At 43.0% G+C, this 12,562-nt stretch overlaps 1 protein-coding gene across 2 annotated transcripts in view; it reads left to right on the top strand.

The window, feature by feature from the left end:
* The window catches only part of polr1f (RNA polymerase I subunit F), a 47,053-nt gene that overhangs the window by 25,891 nt on the left and 8,600 nt on the right, over window positions 1-12,562 (top strand). The window lies entirely within an intron of this gene.

Here is a 12,562-nt window from a genome sequence, read left to right as displayed (position 1 = left end):
AGAGAATGGGCATTCTTGTCATTTCTTTCACTTTTTAACCTCCATGTTCCTATATAACTGCAGTGGCTTTATTATTAGACCATTAAGGGTAATTATAATTTCATCTACCCGATAGCTCATGATTTTATATGTAACCAGTGTGAATCCAAAATTTTGACAATGCATAAAAAATGTAGGTCAATAAAACTAGTTTATGCCTTGTGTGGTATTTTGAACTCTGAGGCACATGCATTCCTGTCGGCTCTTTTTGCATTTGCTCTCAATGTTTTAATAGCTTTATGAGGCAGTTAGAACATTGCACACACAGATATCTGGATTCAAAAGCAATTGGCATTTTTCTAATGAGAAGCAAAATACTACAAGTGCTAGAAATCTTAAAGAATAGAAAATGTCAGAAATTCTCAGCATGTCAGGCAGTATCTGTGGAGAGAGAAACAAAGTTGGCATTTCAGGTTAATTACCTTTTTACAGAACTGGAAAAAGTTAGAGATGTAACAGATTTTAAGCAAATACAGAGGCAGAAAAAAGGGGGGAGAATATCATCGAGGGTCTGTTATAGGTTGGAAGGTGGGAGAGATTAAATGATAATCCAAAGCAAAAGGAGACTAATGGAACAAGTAAAGAAAGAAGTGTAAATGGAAATAGTCATCAATAGCTGGCATCTGAAAAAAAGGAGCAGAGGTTAGGGCAGCACAGTAGCATTGTGGATAGCACAATTGCTTCACAGCTCCAGGGTCCCAGGTTCGATTCCGGCTTGGGTCACTGTCTGTGCGGAGTCTGCACATCCTCCCCGTGTGTGCGTGGGTTTCCTCCGGGTGCTCCTGTTTCCTCCCACAGTCCAAAGATGTGCAGGTTAGTTGGATTGGCCGTGATAAATTGCCCTTAGTGTCCAAAATTGCCCTTAGTGTTGGGTGGGGTTACTGGGTTATGGGGATAGGGTGGAGGTGTTGATCTTGGGTAGGGTGCTCTTTCCAAGAGCCGGTGCAGACTCGATGGGCCGAATGGCCTCCTGCACTGTAAATTCTATGATAATGATAATCTGAAATTGTTGAACTCGGTATTGAGTAAAGTGGTTAATTGGCAGGCTGTGGTTAGAGTTTAAAGTTGGGAGTGAGGTGAAGAATTAAATTGACAGGCAACCAAAAGCTCACGGCTATGCTTGCAGACTGAATGGAGGTGTTCTCCAATGCAGTCACTCCAATGTAGAGAAGACTGCAGTATGAATGGCAGTACTGCATACTAAATTGAGAGAAGTACAAGCAAATCACAGTTTCACCGGGGAGGAGTGTTTGGGGACACTTGATGGAGGGAGGATGCAAAAGAGCAGGTGTAGCATTTCCTGTACTCCCACGGGAAGGAAAGCTAGGGAGAGGAAATTTTAGATGTGATAGGAGTGGATCAGGGTATCACAGAGGGACTGATCCCTTTGACAGGAAAGGCATGTTTGGTTGCGGCATCATGCTGGAGGTGGTGCAAATGGTGGAGGATGGTCCATTGAATGCGAAGTCTGATGGGTTGGGAGGTGAAGTGAAAAGGAACCTTATCATGGTTATGGAAGGGATGGGAAGAAGGGAAAGCAGAAGTGCAAGAAATGGAACTACCCTAATCACAGTGGAGGAGAATCCTCGATGGAGTGGTTCAAGAAGGCAACTCACCACAGCTTCTGAAGCAAATGCTGGCCTAACCAGCGACGCCCACATCCCGGAAACAAATTTTTTAAAAATAGTGGAAGCACAGGTATGGAAGGTGTTATTGCCAGTACAGCTTGATGGAGAGACTGGGAGAATGGAATTGAGTCTTTGCAGATTGTGCAGTAGGAGGAAGGGTAGTGGAAGTAACTTGGGGTTAGCGGGCCTTTGTTGGATTACTATTCTCGTTGATTGTCTATGTCCCGGAATGGAGACAAGTTGAAGTGAGGAAGCGAATAATCGGAGATGGACCATAGGCAGGGTGGAAATTAGAATTTGCAATCACACTCTGACCCCTCTGCCTCCTGCACTGTTTCAATGAAACTTAACCAAAGTTCGAAGAACAACATCTCATCATTCTATTAGGCACTTTGCAATCTTCCGGGCTCATCAATAAGTTCAGCAATTTTGAATCCTAACCTCTGACCCCATTTTTTCTGAGGGCAGATGATTCTGCCATTTTCACTTATACCGGTAGATCTTTTCAATTATTATTTACTATTCCCACTCCCCCTGGCAAATGGTCCCTCTATTGAGTCGTTCTATCATTTTCTGTTTTTATCCCACTTTGCTAGCTTGCGTACTATATGGATATGTAGATGAAACAGCTCTATAACATTCAGACGTTGGCTTCATCTATATTGACAATTGTGCATCGTAACAATGGAAGAATTTTGACAGGTTGATATCTTGATCAATTTTAGCTTGCCAAGGTGAACAAGATGACTGTGACAAACTGAAAGAGGTTGCATTTAGAACATAGACCATACAGTGCAGAAGGAGGCCATTCGGCCCATCGAGACTGCACTGACCCACGTAAACTCTCACTTCCACCCTATCCCTGTAACCCAATAACCCCTCCTAACCTTTTTAGTGACTAAGGGCAATTTATCATGGCCAATCCACTTTTCCTGCACGTCTTTGGACTGTGGGAGGAAACCGGAGCACCCGGAGGAAACCCACGCAGACACGGGGAGCACATGCAGACAGTGACCCAGCGGGGAATCAAACCTGGGACCCTGTTGCTGTGAAGCCACAGTGCTATCTACTTGTGATACCGTGCTGCCCAAATTAGATGGTGTTTATTTAGATAAATCACTATTTAGATAGTATCTTTTATGACCATAGGATCTCCCAAATTGCTTCACAGCCAATGAAGTAGAAAATGGAAACAGCCAATTTGAATGATCTTACGAAATGCAATGAGATCTGTTTGGTGATGTTGGTTGAGAAATAACATTAATCAGGACTGTGGGAAGAACTCATCTGTTTTTCTTCAAACAAGTGTCATGGGATCATTTATATCTGCTGAGTTATAAGGCAGTCATCTTGATGGGTTTATAGTAAATAACCTCCTAATAGTTTCATATGGTGGGGTTTGTGGTCATGTTAGGAAATTTGTATTATGATTGGTAAATATTATTCATTTGGACTAGGGACTGTTGCAAAACAACAGGAAGTTCTGTGTGGACGTATAAGCACAAACAAAATGCAATAGAGCATTCCAAGAGGACCATTGAATGATTAACCATTCAGTTAAATTAATCTTCATTGTAAATGCTATACAAACTTTTAAAGACCAATTTGTCTTATTTTTTACAACATGCAGCTCAACTGCAAGTATCAAGATTCATTATTAAATGACCATTCTCTTGGTAGAAGAGATCATGTTTATTATGAAATAATTTTTCAGTCCATTTTAGAAGACATGGAATCATATCCTTCCAAAATAATTTGGATGTTGCACTAAACAAGCTTCTTTTTCCTTCTGACACCCAGCTGTTGCTTATTAAACCAAGGATGCTACATATTTTACTCTTAACAGAATTGTGATCACAATTGTATTGAAGTAGCATATTGAGTGAGAAATCATTCAGTGCAGTCCATAACTGAATTTCTTGCCCATTAAAAATCATATAACAAGAGCAACAATAGGGGTAGGCTCGACTTATCCGATGCACTTATAGCTAGTCTCCCACGTTCTACCCTCCATAAGCTTGTAGTCATCCTTAACTCACAACAAGCCCTGTTTCCTCATCACTCCTTTGTTTGCTGATCTACGTTAGCTTCCAGTCGAGCAGTATCTTGATTTTAAAATTGTCATCAATGCTTTCCGAATTCCTCCATGATCTCCCCCTCCCCCAAATCTGTAATCTCCAACCCCGCAACTCTTGGGACATCTGTACACTCTACCTTTGGCCTCTTGTGCATTTCCAAGCATAATTGTCCCACCCTTGGTGACCGTGTCTTCCATTGTCTAGGTCCCAAGCTCTGGAATTATCTCTCCACCTTGCATTCCTCTTTTAGGATACTTCTTAAAACTAGCTCTTGGACCAAGCATTTTACCTAATTTCTAGTTATATGCTTCAGTGACAGATGTTTAATAATGCTGCTATGAAGCACCTTGGTTTTATTGTGTAAAAGGCATTACATAATATAAGTTGTTCAGTGGGCCATACAGCCCCTCAACTGCTCTGCATTCAATAAGGTTATGATTGATCACTTCAGCCTCATCTTCATTTGCCTGCCTCTTCCCCATAACAATGGATTCCTCTCCAATTCATATGAATATTTGAAATCGGAGCAGAAGTGGGCTATTAAACATGCTCCACCATTCAGTAAGATCATGACCGATCTCTGTGTTTCGAATTCCACATTCCCATCTACCCCGATAACCTTTGATTCCCTTGCCTAATGAGAATCTGTCTACCTCCGCCTTAGAAATATTCAATGACCCCCATCTCCAATGCCTTTTGAAGCAGAGTTCCAAAGTCAAACAACCCTCTGAGAGAAGAAAATCTCCTTTCTGTCCTAAAAGGGTGCCCCCTAATTTTCAAACAGTGTCCCCTAGTTTTGGACTCACTCACAAGAGGAAACATTCTTTCGGCATCCACCTTGTCAAGACCGTTCAGGGTCTTACATATTCAGTCATGACTCCCCTCACTCTTTTAAACTCCAGTGGGTACAAGCCCAGTCCGTCCAATCTTTCCTCACGCAGGTGAAATTTGCTAATGCTCTTCGGGAGGGTTTAAACTAGTTCAGCAGGGGCTTGGGAACCTGAATTGTAGCTCCAGTATACAGGAGGTTGAGAGTAGTGAGGTCATGAGTAAGGTTTCAAAGTTGCAGGAGTGTACCGGCAGGCAGGAAGGTGGTTTAAAGTGTGTCGTCTTCAATGCAAGGAGCATCCGGAATAAGGTGGGTGAACTTGGGTTGGTACCTGGGACTTCGATGTTGTGGCCATTTCGGAGACATGGATAGAGCAGGGACAGGAATGGTTGTTGCAGGTGCCGGGGTTTAGATATTTCAGTAAGCGCAGGGAAGGTGTTAAAAGAGGGGGAGGGGTGGCATTGTTAGTCAAGGACAGTATTACAGTGGCAGAAAGGACGTTTGATGAGGAATCGTCTACTGAGGTTGTCTGGGCTGAGGTTAGAAACAGGAAAGGTCACCCTGTTAGGGGTTTTCTATAGGCCTCCAAAAAGTTCCAGAGATGTAGAGGACAGGATTGCAAAGATGATTCTGGATAGGAGCGAAAGCAACAGGGTAGTTGTTATGGGGGACTTTAACTTTCCAAATATTGACTGGAAACGCTATAGTTCGAGTACTTTAGATGGGTGCGTTTTTGTCCAATGTGTGCAGGAGGGCTTCCTGACACAGTATGTAGATAGGCCAACGAGAGGCGAGGCCATATTGGATTTGGTACTGGGTAATGAACCAGGACAGGTGTTAGATTTGGAGGAGGTGAGCACGTTGGTGATAGTGACCACAATTCGCTTACGTTTACTTTAGTGATGGAAAGGGATAGGTATATACCGCAGGGCAAGAGTTATATCTGGGGGAAAGGCAATTATGATGCGATGAGACAAGACTTAGAATGCATCGGATGGAGAGGAAAACTGCAGGGGATGGGCACAATGGAAATGTGGAGCTTGTTCAAGGAACAGCTACTGCGTGTTTTGATAAGTATGTACCTGTCAGGCAGGGAGGAAGTGGTCAAGCAAGGGAACCATGGTTTACTAAAGCAGTCAAAACACTTGTCAAGAGGAAGGAGGCTTATGTAAAGATGAGACATGAAGGTTCAGTTAGGGCGCTCGAGAGTTACTAGTTAGCTAGGAAGGACCTAAAGAGAGAGCTAAGAAGAGCCAGGAGGGGACATGAGAATTCTTTGGCAGGTAGGATCAAGGATAACCCTAATGCTTTCTATAGATATGTCAGGAATAAATGAATGACTAGGGTAAGAGTAGGGCCAGTCAAGGACAGTAGTGGGAAGTTGTGGTTGGAGTCCGAGGAGATAGGAGAGGTGCTAAATGAATATTTTTCGTCAGTGTTCACACAGGAAAAAGACAATGTTGTCGAGGAGAATACTGAGATTCAGGCTACTAGACTAGAAGGGTTGAGGGTCATAAGGAGGAGGTGTTATCAATTCTGGAAAGTGTGAAAATAGATACGTCCCATGGGCCGGATGGGATTTATCCTAGGATTCTCTGGGAAGCTGGGGAGAAGATTGCTGAGCCTTTGGCTTTGATCTTTAAGTCATCTTTGTCTACAGGAATAGTGCCAGAAGACTGTAGGACAGCAAATGTTGTCCCTTTGTTCAAGAAGGGGAGTAGAGACAACCCCGGTAACTATAGATCAGTGAGCCTTACTTCTGTTGTGGGCAAAATCTTGGAAAAGGTTCATAAGAGATAGGATGTATAATCACCTGGAAAGGAATGATTTGATTAGAGATAGTCAACACGGTTTTGTGAAGGGTAGGTCGTGCCTCACAAACCTTATTGAGTTCTTTGAGAAGGTGACTAAACAGGTGGATGAGGGTAAAGCAGTTGATGTGGTGTATATGGATTTCAGTAAAGCGTTTGATAAGGTTCCCCACCATAGGCTACTGTAGAAAATACAGAGGCATGGGATTCAGGGTGATTTAGCAGTTTGGATCAGAAATTGACTAGCTGGAAGAAGACAAAGGGTGGTGGTTGATGGGAAATGTTCAGACTGGAGTCCAGTTACTAGTGTACCACAAGGATCTGTTTTGGGGCCACTGCGGTTTGTCATTTTTATAAATGACCTGGAGGAGGGAGTAGAAGGATGGGTGAGTAAATTTGTAGATTTAAAGTCGGTGGAATTGTTGACAGTGCGGACGGATGTTACAAGTTACAGAGGGACATAGATAAGCTGCAGCGCTGGGCTGAGAGGTGGCAAATCGAGTTTAATGCAGAAAAGTGTGAGGTTATTCATTTTGGAAGGAATAACAGGAAGACAGAGTACTGGGCTAATGGTAAGATTCTTGGCAGTGTGGATGAGCAGAGAGATCTCGGTGTCCATGTACATAGATCCCTGAAAGTTGCCACCCAGGTTGAGAGGGTTGTTAAGAAGGCGTATGGTGTGTTAGCTTTTATTGGTAGAGGGATTGAGTTTCGGAGCCATGAGGTCATGTTGCAGCTGTACAAAACTCTGGTATTGCGTGCAATTCTGGTTGCCGCATTATAGGAAGGATGTGGAAGCATTGGAAAGGGTGCAGAGGAGATTTACCAGAATGTTGCCTGGTATGGAGGGAAGATCTTATGAGGAAAGGCTGAGGGACTTGAGGCTGTTTTCGTTAGAGAGAAGAAGGCGAAGAGGTGACTTAATTGAGGCATACAAGATGATCAGAGGATTGGATAGGGTGGACAGTGAGAGCCTTTTTCCTCGGATGGTGATGTCTAGCACGAGGGGACATAGTTTTAAATTGAGGGGAGATAGATATAAGACAGATGTCAGAGGTAGGTACTTTACTCAGAGAGTAGTAAGGGCGTGGAATGCCCTGCCTGCAACAGTAGTGGACTCGCCAACACTAAGGGCATTCAAATGGTCATTGGATAGACATATGGACGATGAGGGCATAGTGTAGATGGGCTTTAATGTGGTTTCACAGGTCGATGCAACATCGAGGGCCGAAGGGCCTCTACTGCGCTGTAATGTTCTATGTTGACACGGCAACCCGTTCATTTCCGGCATCAATCTAGAAAACCTCTGAACTGCCTCCAATGCATTTACATCCTTCCTTAATGTGGCGTTGGACTGGGGTGAGCACAGTAAGAAGTCTTACAACACCAGATTAACGCCCTGCGGAAGGAGCAGCACTCCAAAAGCTAGTGATTCGAAACAAACCTGTTGGACATTAACCTGGTGTTGTAAGACGTCTTACTATCCTTAAATAAGGAGACCAAAACTGTACACTGTATCAAAGATGTGGTCTCACTAATGCCCTGTATATCTTATGTTCAATGTTTTTCATAATGAAGGGGAGCATTCCATTAGCCACCTTAATTACTTGCTGTACCTGCAGACTAACCTTTTGTGACTCGTGCACTACAATACCAGATCTCTGCACCTCAAAATTCTGCAGTCATTCTCAGGTTAAATAAGTCTTTTTTTATTGTTCTTGCCAAAGTGAACAACCATATATTTTCCCACATTTTTCATGTGCTGTTTTTTGCCTAACCACAAAAACCTTTCTATATCTTCTGCAACCTCCTTAGGGCAGCAAGGTCGCACAGTGATTAGCACTGTGGCTTCACAGCAACAGGGTCCCAGGTTCGATTCCCCGCTGGGTCATTGTGCAAAGTTTACACGTTCTCCCCGTGTCTCCGTGGGTTTCCTCCGGGTTTTCCGGTTTCCTCCCATGGTCCAAAGACGTGCAGGTTAGGTGGGTTGGGCATGCTAAATTGCCCTTAGTGTCCAAAAGGTTAGGAGAGGTTATTGGGTTACAGGGGTAGGGTGGAAGTGAGGGCTTAAAGTGGATCGGTGCAGACTCGGTGGGCCGAATGTCCTTCTTCTGCACTGTATGTTCTATATCCTCTTCTCAACATAACTTTTCTACCTAAAATACAAACAGAAAATGCTGGATAAACTCAGCAGGTCTGGCAGCATCTGTGGAAAGAGAAACTTTTGTCTCTGTATGAGCCTTCTGCAGATCCTGCAATAGAAGGGTCATATGGAGTCTTATGTTATCTGTTTCTCTCTCCACAGATGCTGTCAGACCTGCTGAGTTTATCCAGCATTTTCTGTTTTTATTTCAGATTTCTAGCATCCGTGGTATTTTGCTTTTATACTTTCCTACCTATTTAAAAAATATATATATTTATAGTACCTAATTCATTTTTTCCAATTAAGGGGCAATTTAGCGTGGCCAATCCACCTAACCTGCACATCTTTGGGTTGTGGGGCCAAAACCCACGCAAACACTGGGAGAATGTGCAAACTCCACACTGACCCAGGGCCGGGACTGAACCTATGACCTCGGCGCCATGAGGCAGCAAGCTAACCACTGCGCCACCATGCTGCCCGAGCTTTCCTATCTATCTTTGTTTCATCTGTAAATTTAGCTAACAAGCTTTAATTTCCCACATCGAAGTAATTGATGTAAATTGTGAAAAGTTGAAGCCCCAGCACAGACTCCCACGGGACTCAACTTGTCACATCATGCCAATCAGAAAAAGACCCATTTATGCATTCTCTCTCTCTTTTCTGCCAGTCAGCCAATCTTTTATCCATGAGCTTTTATTTTCCACAATAGCCTTTGAATTGGCACCTTATCGAATGCCTTCTGGAAATCCAATTACAGTACGCCTACAGGCTTCCCTTTACAGAGCATATTACTCCCATCAAAGAACCCCAATAAGTTGGCTAAACATGATTTCCCTTTCACAAAGTGATCCTGACTAACCGATTACTTTGAGTAAGTTCCAAGCTATAGCCTATTAAGTGATCAGTTCTAGCACCATCGCCATTACGAACATCAAGCTAGCTGGCCTATAGTTTTCTGTTTTCTGCCTCAGTCCCTTCTTGAATAGAGGAGTCACATTTGCTACTTTCAAGTTTGATGAAACCTTTACAAAACCTCACAGATTTTGGGAAAATAAGCACCACTGCACCTCATTGGCCACCTCTTTGAAGATACTAGGATGAAGTCCATCAGGACCCATGAGAATTGTCATCCCACAGCTCCATCGGCTTGTTCACTACTGCTTCATTTGTGAAGACAGAAGCAAAATATTTGTTAATTTCATGAGCCATTTCCTTATTATCCACTGTTAACTCAACATTGTCACTCTTTAGAGTAATGTTTTTCAAACTCCTTTCCTGGGACCCGCTTTTGCCAACCGGCTGACCTTTGCGACTCAAACCGCATTCACTTACCTTTAATGCAAAGGGGCACCTGCTTGGTCCTCATGATTTCTCCCCAATCGGATTCACAGGAGGAGGGAGCAATGCGCATATCAGGTGCAGACTTCAGCCAGTTCCTTTGTGCCGTCTTCATCCTCGTGAGAAGAGAAAATCCGACCCTAACCCTAACCTCGCACATGTATGTTGTCATGAAGGGCAAAGCAACACCAAATGCATGTTTTACTCAGCACCGGATACTCCTGGGAGATACTACTCCAGAATTCTGACAACTCCATGGACTTTTGGCATGTTTTTAATGTGCTGTCACATGTCAGGTACAGCAATGCAATCTTTTCATTTGGAGTCAGCTGTAAGTTAATAACTGACTCGGGTCTCAATCTCAAAAGGAATTTTTCACCCAGAATTTCACTGTTAAAATCTGAAACTTCTCTCATTTGCCAGTACTTCCTTGCATATAACACACATGGGCTTTGCATTTTTATTTTCATTGCACAATTGACAAAACCATACTTCAACAAATCATCTTTATGCTGCTTTGTTCCAGAGTTAATTTTATTGTTTGCTGTTAATCAGAGGCCCTGGAGCTCTGTACAGAGCTAACAGTAGCACTTCTCTGTTCTGCCTGGACTCTCCTGAGCAACTCCTCCAGCAGATTCGGGTGTGAGATCCTGGCCAGTAGGTACTCTGCCTATTTGTGTCTCTGGCCGTTTCTTTCTTGTATTAAAACTATTCATCTTCACAGTTCTCTTGCCTTGCATGCTAGCAGCTAGAAAATGGAAGAAACTCTCCTCCTTAATTTAGTGTCAAAAGCAGGTACATACAGGGCATTTGATGTGTACATGCAGGACACGTGACCTGCTCACTGCTGCCGCTTATGGCCGGAAGACTGCACACAGCCTCATTTTGTTCTCAAAAGGCAGTAGCGGCCACCATTCTCAATAAAGGTGTCGGTAGTGGCCATTGGGTGCCTCTCCTGTGATCGGGAACACCGCGGAATGCTGTGACCAACGGGTGGGTTGCAACCCGCACTTTGAAAAACCCTGCTTTAGAGGACCAACCCTCATTTTACTCTTTTTCTGTTTAAATACCTGTCGAAACTTTTGATATCTGTTTTTACATTTCTAGCTAGCTTCCTCTCGTACTCATAATTTCTTTTCCCTGATTAACCTTTGTCATTCTCTGCCATTTTTTAATATTCTGACCGATCACTGGATTTTGTGCATTTATATGCTTTTTCCTGTAGTTTGACACTTTCCTTCTTTAGTTAACCACAGATGTTGAGTCCGTGCCATAGAATTTTTATTTATAGGAATATACTTATTCTGAATATTCTGAAATATCCCTATAAAAGTCTGCCACTGTTTCTCTATTGATCTACCCCTTAGCCTAGTATCCCAGTTCACTTCAACCAGCTTAGCTTTCAAGCCCACATGGTTGTGCTTATTTAAGTTTAAAATACTAGTCTGAGTCCCACTCTTCTCCCTTTCAAACTTGGTGTAAAATTTAATCATATTGTGGTTGCTATCATCTAGTTTTGCATATATTAAGAGGTAATTAACTAATCATGTCACATTATATAATTCCAAGTCTAATATGACTTGCTCCCTGGTTGGTTACACAACATGCTGCTGCAAGAAACTTCGAAAAGCATTATATCAACTCCTCATCCTGGATAATACGGCCCATCTGATTTTCCGAATTATATGTAGATTAAACTCACCCATGATTATTGGTGTTCCTTTATCACAAGTGCCCAATATTCCACTCCCACCAGTGACTTCTTTCCCTGATTCTTCCTCATTTCCACCCAAACTGACTCTACATCCTGACTGAACCATGGTCATCTCTAATTATTGTACCAATGCCATCCTTATTTAGCAGTATTACCCCTCCATCTTTACCTAGCTTCCTATTATTCACCATAACCCTCAACGTTCATAAAAGCTGTCTCTCTCAACATGGTGTATATTCGATGACTCTGCCTCCACAGCTATCTAGGAAAGAGAATTATAAGGATTAATGACCCTCGGAGAAGTCCTCCTTATTGTAAATAGGTGGCGCCTTATTCTGAAATTATGCCTCAAGTTCTGGATTCCCCTATGGAGAGGAAATGTCTCGTCAAGCACCCTCAGAAGCTTATGCGTTAGAAAGGTCACCCCTCATTCTTCTAAATTCCAGTGGGATTAGGACCAATCCTGCTCAATCTCTTTTCAGGACAACCACCTCATAGGAACATAGGAATGTGGAGCAGAAGTAGGCAATTCTGCCCTTCGAACCTGCTCTGCCATTCATTCAGATCATAGTCTCAAATCCACCTCCCCACCTTTTGCCCATATCCTGTTTACATGTTTTTTTATCAGAAATATATCTATCTCCTTCTTGAAGCCATTTAATGATTCAGATTCCACCACACTATGGGACAGCGAGTGCCACAAATTCACCACCCTCTGCAAGAAGTAGTGCCTCCTCACCTCAGTTCTAAATCTACTGCCTCTCAACCTATATCTGTGACCTCTCGTGTTAGAGTGCCCCACAAGGGGGAACGCTTGGTTTACGATTACTTTATCAATTCTTTTTGTTATTTTATAGACCTCGATCAGATCCCCTCTCATCCTTCTAAACTCCAGTGAGTATAAGCCCAAACTGTTTCATCTCCTCCTATGTCAACCCTTTCATCCCTGGAATCAATCTGGTGAACCTCTTCTGAACTGCCT

The sequence above is a fragment of the Scyliorhinus torazame genome, chromosome 6 (assembly GCF_047496885.1).
Source record: "Scyliorhinus torazame isolate Kashiwa2021f chromosome 6, sScyTor2.1, whole genome shotgun sequence".
NCBI lineage: Eukaryota > Metazoa > Chordata > Chondrichthyes > Carcharhiniformes > Scyliorhinidae > Scyliorhinus > Scyliorhinus torazame.
This window is presented reverse-complemented; position numbering and strand designations above follow the sequence as displayed.